At 52.8% G+C, this 13,125-nt stretch overlaps 1 protein-coding gene and 1 non-coding gene across 2 annotated transcripts in view; both read right to left on the bottom strand.

Annotated features, from left to right (window-relative positions):
* The window catches only part of LOC116948158 (opioid-binding protein/cell adhesion molecule homolog), a 370,266-nt gene that overhangs the window by 241,215 nt on the left and 115,926 nt on the right, over window positions 1–13,125 (bottom strand). The window lies entirely within an intron of this gene.
* On the bottom strand, window positions 9,995–10,097 carry LOC116948239 (U6 spliceosomal RNA). Its single transcript, XR_004403775.2, has one exon. It is a non-coding gene; the product is annotated as a U6 spliceosomal RNA (small nuclear RNA).

The following is a 13,125-nucleotide window of genomic DNA, read 5'->3' as shown; positions in this document are numbered from 1 at the left end:
TGAACATCCATCTCCTGAACATCGAGCTCCTGGACATCTATCTCTTGAACATTGAACTGCTGAACGTCTATCTCCTGAACATCTATCTCTTGAACATGTATCTCCTGAACATCTATCGCCTGAAAATATATCTTATGGACATCTATCTCCTGAACATCTATCTCCTGAAATTCGTTCTAATGGACATCTATCTCCTGAACACCTATCTCCTGAAAATCGATCTCATTGACATCTATCTCCTGAACATCTATCTCCTGAAAATAGATCTCATTGACATCTATCTCCTGAACATCTATCTCCTGAAAATCGATCTCATTGACATCTATCTCCTGAACATCTATCTCCTGAAAATCGATCTCATGGACATCTATCTCCTGAACACCTATCTCCTAAAAATAGATATCATTGACATCTATCTCCTGAACATCTATCTCCTGAAAATCGATCTCATGGACATCTATCTCCTGAACATCGAGCTCCCGGACAGTTCGCTGCAGCCATCAGGCACGTGACTAGCATTTAATCCGGTTGAGTTTGTGCTCTGAGCGAGCGCCTCAGTAATTATTTAACTGCCGGGTTTGTCAACGGTTTAGAACAAAAAGAGGACTTGCGCATTTATTTTTCCCTCTTCTCCTCTCGTGTGATTCTGGTAAGTCTGCAGTTTATATAAACAAACGCTCAACACACGTGCGCGATTATATAAACAAACACGTATAAGAATATGTTTCACCCTTTCTGGAAATAAAACGGGGGGTGTGTTACGATGATTAAACACCGAACTGAAACCTTTGGTAAGTAAACATGTCCACATTAACCACATATACTTGCAAACAAAAAAACACATACTCTGGTAGTATATGATGATGCATTGTCGTACAAACTGATTGGTCCACACCAGAGACAGCATTTCTTTCGAGCTTAGTCTCAAACAGTGTTAGACCAGAGGACAATGCCAAAAGGCGACCAGCACAAAGACAATGCCACTATCAGGGCATTGAGAGGTCGGGGTAAGCAACTACAGCATGGGACCTTCCTTGCCACTATCATATGCGATGCTTACACACCGCACCAGGTACTCATTTGAGGCTGAGTCGACCTAGGGGAGGCATAGGACCGGTTCAAATAATCGTCACTTGGTGTTGGCCGTGAGCTGGAATCGAACTCGGGTCGCCGGGTTCGTAGCAGATTGCGCTCACCACTGCGCCACCGCTCGCCTCCCACACAGACGTAGACACACACACGCACGCACACACGCACACGCACGCACACACACACACGCGCGCGCGCGCGCGTGGTGTGTCTCCGAGGTTATTGGTTTCTGTGTATCCGAGGGACGGCTATGAATTATTAATTGTGAGTGAGATTGAGAGCTGTGATTGACGCTTTTTACTGGAGGGTATTTGAGACAGGGTCACGTACACGAGACGCAAGACGTCGTCGCGGCCAGCGAGACAGACAGAGAGACAGACACGACGCAAGACCAAGACAAATCTGGTCGGACAAGATCGAGGGACAAAGATACGCATCGCGAGACAGACGCGGGTGACGGCCGACGGGCACGGCTAGCCACAGAGACACGCGGACACGGAGACACGAACCAGTGATGCAGATGCGGATCTGAGACCGACTTACATTGAGACAATGCGGTTGCATCAACGCAGCGACAACGACGAAGACATGGGCCAGTGAGACGACACGCAGAGGATGCAAAGGACAGAGGCACAGCTCGGGACAGGCAGACAGGACACGACTCAACCCCGCGTAGTTAAACAAATTAAGAAATCTAAACTAAACAAAAAAAAAATTGGTTTATTTTACCAGGTAAGGCCCCATGAGCCTTAAAGGTCGTTTTCAGAAGCGACTTGACTATCACAAAGCACGTGGATTATCATCATGTAGAAATATATAGCAGGCAAATGACTTCTTCTAAACGGCGCTGATGCTGATTCTAAATGTGGAGCGGGGAAAAATCGGAGGGCACGGAGAAAAATCCACGCGACCACGGGGGTGGGGGGGGGAGAGACACGGAAACTCCAAATACGCAGCACGCGTCAGGGTCGGGATCGAATCCACGACCTCCGGTATACCTCGCCGCCGTGGTCTGTGATATCGTGTACGTACACTGTATTGTACATGCACCGTGTGTGCGTGGTGGGGAGCGGTGGTGTAGCGGTCAGCGATACGCTGCGAACACGGCGACCAGAGTTCGATTACCGCTCACGGCCAACGCCAGTGACGATTATCGGAACCGGTTCTGGGTCTCCCCTAGGTCGACTCAGCCTGAAATGAGTAGTATCTGGTGCGGTGTGTAGTAAACATCGTCACTAGGGGAGACAAAGGCGGCCGGGCGTCGTCGATGGCCACCTACCCCCTCGTGTGCCGTACCGGTGCTCGCTAACAGCTCTTGCCCAAACAGTCTGTTACAGGCTACACGGGGGATCTTTGTCTTTGTGTTCCACGCGTGCGTGTGCACGTGTTGGGGGATCTACGGATAAAGTGCCCCTTACAAATGTAAATTATTATTATTAACCTGCAAAGAGAGGAGACACATCGCCGTTATGATGAATTTGTTTCTCCATGGCTCCGCGCAAGTTCAATCCATTAATACGCAGATAATTTCAGCCAGCAATTACCTGTCACGAGTACAATATTGATTAATCAACATTCGCACACAAAGACAAAGACCCCCCCCCCCCGGAAAGGTTTCACCAGACTGTTGGGGCAAGTGCTGTAGCACCTATGAAGGCCGGCACGGCACACGAGGGGGTGGGTGGTCAGCACCACGCCCGACCGCCTTTGTCTCCCCAGCGGAGATATTTACACACCGTGGCACCAGGTACTCATTTCAGGCTGAATCGACCTACGGGAGGCCCACGACCGGTTCTGATATTCGTCACTGGTGTTCGCCGTGATCTACACTGCCGTACACACACACACGTATACAAAGACAAATACATAGGTGCCCTGCAGATTCTTTTCAAAACTGGTGGGCACAAGTGCTGTTAGCGAGCACCGACACACACACGCACACACACACGTACGCACACAGATGATACAGATAGCGATCCCCCTATAGCTCTGAACAGACTTTCGGGACAAGTGCTGTTCGCGAGCACCGACACACACACGTACACACACACACACAAAAAAGACAAAGATCCCCCATATAGCCTTAACAGACTGTAGGAGCAAGTGCTGTTAGCGAGCACCTATGAAGGCCGGAACGGTACACGAGGGAGTGGGTGGCCAGCACCACGCCCGACCGCCTTTGTCTCCCTAGTGGCAATGTCTACACACCGCACCAGGTACTCATTTGAGGCTGAGTCGACCTAGGGGAGGCCCGGGACCGGTTCAGATAATCGTCACTGGTGTTAGCCGTGAGCGGGAATCGAACCCGGGTCGCCAGGTTCATAGCGCAGCGCGCTAACCGCTACACTATCGCACACACGTGCACACACGTGCACACACGTGCACACACGTGCACACACGTGCACACACGTGCACACACGTGCACACACGTGCACACGCGTGCACACGCGTGCACACACGTGCACACGCGCGCGGACTGACGAACGAACTGCATGCACACAGTGGCACCGACCTCGACTCCGCTTTTATTTGTAGCCGTCACTCCGAATCGTTATGTCAACCATTGACCCCGATTTGAATTTTTATTATTATTATTATTTTAAAACAAAAGCTGACGGTGGCTTTCACTTTTTCTCGTCGCTTTCCCTCCGAACGTTTTTTTTTCTCTTGGTTATTTATAAATCTTCACATTTTTTGCTTATTATAAATTTATATATAATGTGATTTTTGACGAGGCTTAATGGTTATCAATTTCCCGATACGCGAACGCAGAGTGAGAGTGGTCGCTCAGACCGCAGTTCCTCAGGGCATTGATCCGCGACGCAGAAGAGTTGCCCGCCACTTCTTTGAGTGCAGGACGCCGAGGGAGAAGTTTTCTTACGGGATGATGGGGGTTGAGCAACTTGGCGCGACCGACTGCACACCCACTCAGAGGGCGGGGAGGCCCCGAATGCCGTTCAAGTTTCACGGAAATCTCCGTGGACTGTGGCCGCGTTTCTCGAGCTCAGCTGGCGCCGGTTTGGGAGGGCGGCGAGTTGATCACGCTCACGTGCACACACTCTCTCACACACACACACATTTTCACATACACACACACACACACTTTCACATACACACACACACTTTCACATACACACACACACTTTTACACACGTACAACAACAACAACCGCCATTCGCCACTAAGTGGCGGTGACGTCACCACGACGCTTGTGCCAGGCCATGTGCACCATGAGGCCACGTGAAGTGTCGAACGCCCGCTGGCAGGAGGTCACGGGGCAGACCCAGGTGCCACGGGTCGACTGACTGAGATGACTGAGATGACTGGCTGATGCACCACCTGTGCCTCCTACTGTGCCAACCTGATGTGCTTTAGCCACCCGGCGCTCCGCTCGTTGTTGTGAGCGTCGCTCCTCCACCCTCCGTTGTTGTTGGAGGGCGACTACCTCCAACTGCCCAGTAGCATCCTTCACGAGCCTCCTCCACAGAGGCCGATCTTGACACCGCTGGTACCAGTCATCAGCAAGTCCACTCAGCTCCGCGTCCTCCCGTACCACATCACTCCATCTCTTCTCTAGCCCGTGCCGCGCCCGTTTAGCCCCCTCGATCCGTTCGAACAAAAGCTGTTTCGGCATGCGGTGGCTGGGCATGCGGGCTACATGACCCAGCCAACGCAGCCTTGCCTACCGGAGGAGCTCACACTGCCCAGGTATGGGAAACTCTCCACTCTCTCCACAACTGCCCCATCACCGATTGGGAGTTGTGGGGGTGGAGTGTCCAATGGTACAAAATACACATACACTTTCACACACACACACTTAGATATTTTCCCCAAATCGTTCAGCCATATTTCGCACACACACACGCGGGCTCACACATACACACACGCACGCACAAAGACAAAGTTCCCCCGTATAGCCTTAACATACTGTTGGGGCAAGTGCTGCTAGCAAACAGCCCCTATGAAGGCCGGAACGTCACACGAGGGGGGGGGGGGGTGGCCAGCACCATGCCCGGCCGACTTTGTCTCCCCAGTGGCGATGTTAACACACCATGGCACGAGGTACTAATTTGAGGCTGAGTCGACCTAGGGGGAGGCCCAGGATCGGTTCAGATAATCGTCACCGGTGTGAGCGGGGATCGAACTCGGGGCGCCGGGTTCGTAGCGCAGCGCGCTACCGCTCCCCACACACGCTCACGCACACACACGTCCACACATACAAACACACACACATACACGTACACACACTCTCAGACACGCACACACACACGCACACACGCGCACACTCTCAGACACGCACACGCTCACACACACACGTCCACACATACACACACACACATACACGCACGCACACACACACTCTCAGACACGCTCACTCCACAGAAATTCACACTGGCGCCGCTGCATCCATCAGCGCGTCCGAGCAGTGTTTTTGTAATTAGCCGGCAGTCACGTGCGGCTGTCAGGTGCGGCAATCAGCTCCCTTGCACTCTCACGCAGTCCCACGGGAAGATGGCGGCACTGGGAAGCGAACGGCGCGGGAGGAGTGAAAGGGAGGCTGAGAAGGGAGCGAGAGCGAGTGGGAGAAAGGGTGGGCGAGAGAGAGGGAGGGAGGGATGGGAGAGCTAGGGAGAGTCGTGAAGAGTGGGAGAAAGGGTGGGCGAGAGGGAGGGAGAGCGAGGGATGAGATGGGAGAGCTAGGGAGAGTCGTGAAGAGTGGGAGAAAGGGTGGGCGAGAGAGAGAGAGGGAGGGATGAGATGGGAGAGCTAGGGAGAGTCGTGAAGAGTGGGAGAAAGGGTGGGCGAGAGAGAGAGAGCGAGGGATGAGATGGGAGAGTTAGGGAGAGTCGTGAAGAGTGGGAGAAAGGGTGGGCGAGAGAGAGAGAGGGAGGGATGAGATTGGAGAGTTAGGGAGAGTCGTGAAGAGTGGGAGAAAGGGTGGGCGAGAGGGAGAGAGAGAGAGGGAGGGATGAGATGGGAGAGCTAGGGAGAGTCGTGAAGAGTGGGAGAAAGGGTGGGCGAGAGAGAGAGAGAGCGAGGGATGAGATGGGAGAGCTAGGGAGAGTCGTGAAGAGTGGGAGAAAGGGTGGGCGAGAGGGAGAGAGAGAGAGGGAGGGATGAGATGGGAGAGCTAGGGAGAGTCGTGAAGAGTGGGAGAAAGGGTGGGCGAGAGAGAGAGAGAGCGAGGGATGAGATGGGAGAGCTAGGGAGAGTCGTGAAGAGTGGGAGAAAGGGTGGGCGAGAGGGAGAGAGAGAGAGGGAGGGATGAGATGGGAGAGCTAGGGAGAGTCGTGAAGAGTGGGAGAAAGGGTGGGCGAGAGAGAGAGAGAGCGAGGGATGAGATGGGAGAGCTAGGGAGAGTCGTGAAGAGTGGGAGAAAGGGTGGGCGAGAGAGAGAGGGAGGGATGAGATGGGAGAGTTAGGGAGAGTCGTGAAGAGTGGGAGAAAGGGTGGGCGAGAGGGAGAGAGAGAGGGAGGGATGAGATGGGAGAGCTAGGGAGAGTCGTGAAGAGTGGGAGAAAGGGTGGGCGAGAGAGAGAGAGCGAGGGATGAGATGGGAGAGTTAGGGAGAGTCGTGAAGAGTGGGAGAAAGGGTGGGCGAGAGGGAGAGAGAGAGAGGGAGGGATGAGATGGGAGAGCTAGGGAGAGTCGTGAAGAGTGGGAGAAAGGGTGGGCGAGAGAGAGAGAGAGCGAGGGATGAGATGGGAGAGCTAGGGAGAGTCGTGAAGAGTGGGAGAAAGGGTGGGCGAGAGGGAGAGAGAGAGAGGGAGGGATGAGATGGGAGAGCTAGGGAGAGTCGTGAAGAGTGGGAGAAAGGGTGGGCGAGAGAGAGAGAGAGCGAGGGATGAGATGGGAGAGCTAGGGAGAGTCGTGAAGAGTGGGAGAAAGGGTGGGCGAGAGAGAGAGAGCGAGGGATGAGATGGGAGAGTTAGGGAGAGTCGTGAAGAGTGGGAGAAAGGGTGGGCGAGAGGGAGAGAGAGAGAGGGAGGGATGAGATGGGAGAGCTAGGGAGAGTCGTGAAGAGTGGGAGAAAGGGTGGGCGAGAGAGAGAGAGAGCGAGGGATGAGATGGGAGAGCTAGGGAGAGTCGTGAAGAGTGGGAGAAAGGGTGGGCGAGAGGGAGAGAGAGAGAGGGAGGGATGAGATGGGAGAGCTAGGGAGAGTCGTGAAGAGTGGGAGAAAGGGTGGGCGAGAGAGAGAGAGAGCGAGGGATGAGATGGGAGAGCTAGGGAGAGTCGTGAAGAGTGGGAGAAAGGGTGGGCGAGAGAGAGAGAGCGAGGGATGAGATGGGAGAGCTAGGGAGAGTCGTGAAGAGTGGGAGAAAGGGTGGGCGAGAGAGAGAGAGAGCGAGGGATGAGATGGGAGAGCTAGGGAGAGTCGTGAAGAGTGGGAGAAAGGGTGGGCGAGAGAGAGAGGGAGGGATGAGATGGGAGAGCTAGGGAGAGTCGTGAAGAGTGGGAGAAAGGGTGGGCGAGAGAGAGAGAGAGCGAGGGATGAGATGGGAGAGCTAGGGAGAGTCGTGAAGAGTGGGAGAAAGGGTGGGCGAGAGAGAGAGAGGGAGGGATGAGATGGGAGAGTTAGGGAGAGTCGTGAAGAGTGGGAGAAAGGGTGGGCGAGAGAGAGAGGGATGAGATGGGAGAGCTAGGGAGAGTCGTGAAGAGTGGGAGAAAGGGTGGGCGAGAGAGAGAGAGGGAGGGATGAGATGGGAGAGCTAGGGAGAGTCGTGAAGAGTGGGAGAAAGGGTGGGCGAGAGAGAGAGAGCGAGGGATGAGATGGGAGAGTTAGGGAGAGTCGTGAAGAGTGGGAGAAAGGGTGGGTGAGAGAGAGAGGGAGGGAGGGATGAGATGGGAGAGCTAGGGAGAGTCGTGAAGAGTGAGAGAAAGGGTGGGCGAGAGAGAGAGAGAGCGAGGGATGAGATGGGAGAGCTAGGGAGAGTCGTGAAGAGTGGGAGAAAGGGTGGGCGAGAGAGAGAGAGGGAGGGATGAGATGGGAGAGCTAGGGAGAGTCGTGAAGAGTGGGAGAAAGGGTGGGCGAGAGAGAGAGCGAGGGATGAGATGGGAGAGTTAGGGAGAGTCGTGAAGAGTGGGAGAAAGGGTGGGCGAGAGAGAGAGAGAGCGATGAGATGGGAGAGCTAGGGAGAGTCGTGAAGAGTGGGAGAAAGGGTGGGCGAGAGACAGAGAGGGAGGGATGAGATGGGAGAGCTAGGGAGAGTCGTGAAGAGTGGGAGAAAGGGTGGGCGAGAGAGAGAGAGAGGGAGGGATGAGATGGGAGAGTTAGGGAGAGTCGTGAAGAGTGGGAGAAAGAGTGGGCGAGAGAGAGAGGGAGGGAGGGATGAGATGGGAGAGTTAGGGAGAGTCGTGAAGAGTGGGAGAAAGGGTGGGCGAGAGAGGGAGGGAGGGAGGGATGAGATGGGAGAGCTAGGGAGAGTCGTGAAGAGTGGGAGAAAGGGTGGGCGAGAGAGAGAGAGAGAGGGAGGGATGAGATTGGAGAGCTAGGGAGAGAGAGTGGGCGAGAGAGAGAGGGAGGGAGGGATGAGATGGGAGAGTTAGGGAGAGTCGTGAAGAGTGGGAGAAAGGGTGGGCGAGAGAGGGAGGGAGGGAGGGATGAGATGGGAGAGCTAGGGAGAGTCGTGAAGAGTGGGAGAAAGGGTGGGCGAGAGAGAGAGAGAGAGGGAGGGATGAGATTGGAGAGCTAGGGAGAGTCGTGAAGAGTGGGAGAAAGGGTGGGCGAGAGAGAGAGAGGGAGGGAGGGATGAGATGGGAGAGTTAGGGAGAGTCGTGAAGAGTGGGAGAAAGAGTGGGCGAGAGAGAGAGGGAGGGAGGGATGAGATGGGAGAGCTAGGGAGAGTCGTGAAGAGTGGGAGAAAGGGTGGGCGAGAGAGAGAGGGAGGGAGGGATGAGATGGGAGAGCTAGGGAGAGTCGTGAAGAGTGGGAGAAAGGGTGGGCGAGAGAGAGCGCGAGGGATGAGATGGGAGAGCTAGGGAGAGTCGTGAAGAGTGGGAGAAAGAGTGCGCGAGAGAGAGAGAGGGAGGGAGGGATGAGATGGGAGAGCTATGGAGAGTCGTGAAGAGTGGGAGAAAGAGTGCGCGAGAGAGAGAGAGGGAGGGAGGGATGAGATGGGAGAGCTATGGAGAGTCGTGAAGAGTGGGAGAAAGAGTGGGCGAGAGAGAGAGAGGGAGGGAGGGATGAGATGGGAGAGTTATGGAGAATCGTGAAGAGTGGGAGAAAGGGTGGGCGAGAGAGAGAGGGAGGGATGAGATGGGAAAGTTAGGGAGAGTCGTGAAGAGTGGGAGAAAAGGTGGGCGAGAGAGAGAGGGAGGGATGAGATGGGAGAGTTAGGGAGAGTCGTGAAGAGTGGGAGAAAGGGTGGGCGAGAGAGCGAGGGATGAGATGGGAGAGTTAGGGAGAGTCGTGAAGAGTGGGAGAAAGGGTGGGCGAGAGAGAGAGCGAGGGATGAGATGGGAAAGCTAGGGAGAGTCGTGAAGAGTGGGAGAGGAAGAGGGAGAATGAGGGAGAAATAAATGAAGAGTTGGAGAGAAGCGAGGGAGAGTGGGAGATAGAGTGGGCGAGGGAGAGAGAGGGATGAGATGGGAGAGTTAGGGAGAGTCATAGAGAGTTGGAGAGAGAGGGAGGGAGAGCGAAGGATAGATTAATGGAGAGTTGGAGAGAGCGGGGAGGTAGAGGGAGAGCGAATGGGAGATATGGAATGTAGGAAAGTTTGGGCGAGAGCGAGGGAGAGTGGGAGATAGTGGACGAAAGAAAGGTGGAGAGATGAACTGGGAGAGCGAGGGAGAGTGGTGGAGAATGGGAGAGAAGAAGGAGAGCGAGAGAGAGAGAGACATGCACATTTGGAGAGAGAGGGAGTGAGAGGGAGAGCGAAGGGGAGACATGGAATGTAGGAGAGAGAGAGAGAAACACGCTTCACGAATTTGCATGTCATCCTTGCGCAGGGAGCCATGCTAATCTTCTCTGTATCGTTCCAATTTTAGTATATGTACTGCCGGAGACAGAGAGAGAGAGCAGGAGAGATGGAGGAGAGATCGAGAGCTGGAGAGAGATGGAGGAGGGAAGGAGAGAGGTGCTGGAGAGTTGGAGGAATGAGTGAGAAATCGAGAGTCAGAGAGAGAGACTAAAACGCGGAACTTACTTGCACCTGATAGCGCCTCGTGCTTCCAAAGCGTTTGCACTGTCTCTTGTTTATGTCATGTCACTGTTAAACCAAACAAATATATACAGGGCTTGCTTGCAGATGTTTCAGTTTCATTTTTTTTTTGGTATAGCCCTGTGAGCCATTCGGCTCTTGAATCGGGTGCAACCACAACAATCAAAAAATCAAAAACACGAACAAGAAAAACATATTAAAGTGACTATGGGACTGTGCAAACAGAAAATCCATGAAAAAAACCAGCAAAATATTCCTTATGTACCTAACCCCTGTCTGGCGCATCTTGCTCTCATATTTACGTTTTATTTTTTGTTTGTATTCGCGTTGTGTTTCGTTCACGACCGTCAAATATTCTTTGGGTCTTTTGGCAATGTCACGTAGATAGGTACAAATGTAATAAAAATGAGTAATATAAAATAAATAAAATTAAATGCATTCAGCAGCTTGCCCCCTCTTTCCTCCTGAGGACGATCGCTTGTGTTGTGATCGAAACGTCGTAGTTTTTTGTTTATTTTGTAATTATTATTTAAAAAATTAAATTACCTATCTACGTGACTTTACCGAAAGACGCAAACAATCTGAATTGCTGCAATCACGGAAGAGTTTAAGTCAAGATTTGACCGTCAAATACCTCGTCAATGAGTTGTGCGATATTCCTTATCGTACTCATTCTGTGCAATGTTGACGGGTTTTTTAATTTGTTGCTGCTGCTGCTGCTGCTGGCTGAACGGGAGCATCGCCCGTCTATCAAATAAAAAAAACGAACTCTAAAACTCTCGAGAGGGGAGACAGAGAGAGGAATGGGAAGATGTAAGATAGATGGCAGAAAGATGGAGAGAGAGAGAGAGGAATGGGAAGATGTAAGATAGATGGGCTGAAAGATGGAGAGATAGAAAGAGTGAGGAATGGGAAGATGTAAGATAGATGGGCTGAAAGATGGAGAGAGAGTGAGGAATGGGAAGATGTAAGATAGATGGGCTGAAAGATGGAGAGAGAGAGAGTGAGGAATGTGAAGATGTAAGATAGATGGCTGAAAGATGGAGAGATAGAGAGAGTGAGGAATGGGTTGATGTAAGATAGATGGCAGAAAGATGGAGAGAGAGAGAGAGTGAGGAATGGGAAGATGTAAGATAGATGGCAGAAAGATGGAGAGAGAGAAAGTGAGGAATGGGAAGATGTAAGATAGATGGCAGAAAGATAGAGAGAGAGTGAGGAATGGGAAGATGTAAGATAGATGGGCTGAAAGATGGAGAGTGAGGAATGGGAAGATGTAAGATAGATGGGCTGAAAGATGGAGAGAGAAAGAGTGAGGAATGGGAAGATGTAAGATATATGGGCTGAAAGATGGAGAGAGAGAGAGAGTGAGGAATGGGAAGATGTAAGATAGATGGGCTGAAAGATGGAGAGAGAGTGAGGAATGGGAAGATGTAAGATAGATGGGCTGAAAGATGGGGAGAGAACTCCGTGGAGGGACTTGAGAGAGGTAGAGAGTTCTGTTTGCATAGTCTCGGTGCAGTGACAGACGGTGAAGAAGCGGACGCCGTCGTGACCAGCAAATGTTAACTACCTCGCCAGGTGTACAAGAGGTCGTGAGTCCGATCACCAACCATGACGTCTGTATATTTACAGTTCGCATGTTTTCTATCCCGTTGTTGTTGTTGTTTCTCTCCGGGTCCTCTGTGGTTTTCCCTCCACGTTGAGGATGATGCGTTGAAAGTATTTGCATGCTGATATGCGTTCCCCATTGGGCACGTCGCGTCGCTGGCCACAAGCGATGGCCTGGCCACAAGTGATGGCTCAGCGTTTAGAATCAGCGTGCGGTGTTGATCATAAACGTGGAGGCGAAACACCGGAGGACACGGAGGAAAAACCAAAAAATCCCCGCGACAACGGGAAGAAATGTAAACACGCAAACTCCAAAATGATCCTCATGGCGGTACCCCGGGGCACCAGATAAAACAGAATGCCCGAGGCAATTTAATATTTTCTTTCTGGGACACGATTTGTTTCCAGGGGTGCAACTTTAACTCCGCGACCGGGGTGACCAATCAATCCGAAATCGGTGCCACACTCCGCGATGCCGAAACGCAGCGAGGACCACGATCGCGAACGAAACCCTGAGCAGCTCTGGGTTCGCACCGTGGCGGTAGCGGTAGCGGCGGTGGCGGTGGCGGAGCATCGTGAGTACAGCCCGTCGAGATTCGTCGATTGCCGCATCGCCGCCGACCGTCGACAGACTAAAAATGACCGCGTCGCGCAAATTGTGCGAGAGCCGGGATAGTATGGTGCCCCGGGGTACCGCCATAAGGGACCGTCCATAAATGACGTCACGCGATTTTTGACGATTTTTGACACCCCCCCCCCCTCCTCTCGTTACACGGCGTCACAAAAAGTCAGAGCCCCCCCCCTCAAATATGATGTCACAAACCTCTGCCCCCCCCCCCAAAGAACATGCTTCAAACCGCTTTAAACTATTGTCATTGTAGTGCGTATTTAATGTGGCGCTGCACTCTGATGTTGTAAGAGAAAACATTTATTAAAAAGTCCATTTAATTAAGTATAACGTGTCGTCTATATTTATTTAAAGTTGCGCTTTTTGATGTGACGTCACATTTATCAACCCCTCCCACCCCCCTCGTCATACATCGTCACAAATGTCTGACCCCTCCCCCCCACCCCCCCCCCCAGGTGCGTGACGTCATTTATGGACGGCCCCTAAGGTTCAAATATACAACGGGCGTCAGGGTCCGGATTGAACCCCAAAACCTCCTGCATAGCAGGCGAGGTAGTGAACATCTCCCAGCCACCGTGGCGCCTGGCGGCTCGCGAGAACTCCACAATCACGCACGCACGTGCGTTAATCACGCACGT

The sequence above is a fragment of the Petromyzon marinus genome, chromosome 32, assembly GCF_048934315.1.
Source record: "Petromyzon marinus isolate PM22_M1 ecotype Great Lakes invasive population chromosome 32, UKy_Petmar_22M1.pri1.0, whole genome shotgun sequence".
Taxonomy (NCBI): domain Eukaryota; kingdom Metazoa; phylum Chordata; class Hyperoartia; order Petromyzontiformes; family Petromyzontidae; genus Petromyzon; species Petromyzon marinus.
Note: the sequence above shows the minus strand (reverse complement) of the source record. Positions and strands in the feature narration are given on the sequence as shown.